Below are 2,983 nucleotides of genomic sequence, written 5' to 3'. Positions count from 1 at the left end.
TTGTTGACGTTCTGTAGAGAACAGTTTGTTGACGTTCTGTAGAGAACAGTTTGTTGTTGACGTTCTGTAGAGAACAGTTTGTTGACGTTCTGTAGAGAACAGTTTGTTTGACGTTCTGTAGAGAACAGTTTGTTTGACGTTCTGTAGAGAACAGTTTGTTGTGGACGTTCTGTAGAGAACAGTTTGTTGACGTTCTGTAGAGAACAGTTTGTTGTTGACGTTCTGTAGAGAACAGTTTGTTGACGTTCTGTAGAGAACAGTTTGTTTGTTGACGTTCTGTAGAGAACAGTTTGTTTGACGTTCTGTAGAGAACAGTTTGTTGTTGACGTTCTGTAGAGAACAGTTTGTTGTTGACGTTCAGTAGAGAACAGTTTGTTGACGTTCTGTAGAGAACAGTTTGTTGTTGACGTTCTGTAGAGAACAGTTTGTTGTGGACGTTCTGTAGAGAACAGTTTGTTTGTTGACGTTCTGTAGAGAACAGTTTGTTGTTGACGTTCTGTAGAGAACAGTTTGTTGTTGACGTCTATAGAGAACAACTTGTTGTGGACGTTCTGTAGAGAACAGTTTGTTTGACGTTCTGTAGAGAACAGTTTGTTTGTGGACGTTCTGTGGAGAACAGTTTGTTTGACGTTCTGTAGAGAACAGTTTGTTTGACGTTCTGTAGAGAACAGTTTGTTGACGTTCTGTAGAGAACATTTTGTTTGACGTTCTGTAGAGAACAGTTTGTTTGTGGACGTTCTGTAGAGAACAGTTTGTTTGTTGACGTTCTGTAGAGAACAGTTTGTTGTTGACGTTCTGTAGAGAACAGTTTGTTGACGTTCTGTAGAGAACAGTTTGTTGTGGACGTTCTGTAGAGAACAGTTTGTTGTTGACGTTCTGTAGAGAACAGTTTGTTGACGTTCTGTAGAGAACAGTTTGTTGACGTTCCGTAGAGAACAGTTTGTTGTGGACGTTCTGTAGAGAACAGTTTGTTGTTGACGTTCTGTAGAGAACAGTTTGTTGTTGACGTTCAGTAGAGAACAGTTTGTTGACGTTCTGTAGAGAACAGTTTGTTGTGGACGTTCTGTAGAGAACAGTTTGTTGTTGACGTTCAGTAGAGAACAGTTTGTTGACGTTCTGTAGAGAACAGTTTGTTGACGTTCTGTAGAGAACAGTTTGTTGTGGACGTTCTGTAGAGAACAGTTTGTTGACGTTCTGTAGAGAACAGTTTGTTGACGTTCTGTAGAGAACAGTTTGTTTGTGGACGTTCTGTAGAGAACAGTTTGTTTGACGTTCTGTAGAGAACAGTTTGTTGTTGACGTTCTGTAGAGAACAGTTTGTTGACGTTCTGTAGAGAACAGTTTGTTTGACGTTCTGTAGAGAACAGTTTGTTTGACGTTCTGTAGAGAACAGTTTGTTTGTTGACGTTCTGTAGAGAACAGTTTGTTGTTGACGTTCTGTAGAGAACAGTTTGTTGACGTTCTGTAGAGAACAGTTTGTTGACGTTCTGTAGAGAACAGTTTGTTTGTTGACGTTCTGTAGAGAACAGTTTGTTGTTGACGTTCTGTAGAGAACAGTTTGTTGACGTTCTGTAGAGAACAGTTTGTTGACGTTCTGTAGAGAACAGTTTGTTTGTTGACGTTCTGTAGAGAACAGTTTGTTTGACGTTCTGTAGAGAACAGTTTGTTGTTGACGTTCTGTAGAGAACAGTTTGTTGTTGACGTTCAGTAGAGAACAGTTTGTTGACGTTCTGTAGAGAACAGTTTGTTGACGTTCTGTAGAGAACAGTTTGTTGTTGACGTTCTGTAGAGAACAGTTTGTTTGTTGACGTTCTGTAGAGACCAGTTTGTTGACGTTCTGTAGAGAACAGTTTGTTTGTTGACGTTCTGTAGAGAACAGTTTGTTGTTGACGTTCTGTAGAGAACAGTTTGTTGACGTTCTGTAGAGAACAGTTTGTTGTGGACGTTCTGTAGAGAACAGTTTGTTGTTGACGTTCTGTAGAGAACAGTTTGTTGACGTTCTGTAGAGAACAGTTTGTTGTTGACGTTCTGTAGAGAACAGTTTGTTGACGTTCTGTAGAGAACAGTTTGTTTGTGGACGTTCTGTAGAGAACAGTTTGTTTGACGTTCTGTAGAGAACAGTTTGTTTGACGTTCTGTGGAGAACAGTTTGTTTGACGTTCTGTAGAGAACAGTTTGTTTGACGTTCTGTAGAGAACAGTTTGTTGACGTTCTGTAGAGAACAGTTTGTTTGACGTTCTGTAGAGAACAGTTTGTTGTGGACGTTCTGTAGAGAACAGTTTGTTTGTTGACGTTCTGTAGAGAACAGTTTGTTGTTGACGTTCTGTAGAGAACAGTTTGTTGACGTTCTGTAGAGAACAGTTTGTTGTGGACGTTCTGTAGAGAACAGTTTGTTTGTGGACGTTCTGTAGAGAACAGTTTGTTGTTGACGTTCTGTAGAGAACAGTTTGTTTGTTGACGTTCTGTAGAGAACAGTTTGTTGTTGACGTTCTGTAGAGAACAGTTTGTTGTGGACGTTCTGTAGAGAACAGTTTGTTGTGGACGTTCTGTAGAGAACAGTTTGTTGTTGACGTTCTGTAGAGAACAGTTTGTTTGTGGACTTTCTGTAGAGAACAGTTTGTTGATGTTCTGTAGAGAACAGTTTGTTGTGGACGTTCTGTAGAAAACAGTTTGTTTGTGGACTTTCTGTAGAGAACAGTTTGTTGATGTTCTGTAGAGAACAGTTTGTTGACGTTCTGTAGAGAACAGTTTGTTGTTGACGTTCTGTAGAGAACAGTTTGTTGTTGACGTTCTGTAGAGAACAGTTTGTTTGACGTTCTGTAGAGAACAGTTTGTTTGACGTTTTGTAGAGAACAGTTTGTTTGTTGACGTTCTGTAGAGAACAGTTTGTTTGACGTTCTGTAGAGAACAGTTTGTTGTTGACGTTCTGTAGAGAACAGTTTGTTTGTTTGACGTTCTGTAGAGAACAGTTTGTTGACGTTCTGT

Source organism: Echiichthys vipera, assembly GCF_963691815.1.
Source record: "Echiichthys vipera genome assembly, contig: SCAFFOLD_74, whole genome shotgun sequence".
NCBI classification, from domain to species: Eukaryota; Metazoa; Chordata; class Actinopteri; order Perciformes; family Trachinidae; genus Echiichthys; species Echiichthys vipera.
Note: the sequence above shows the minus strand (reverse complement) of the source record.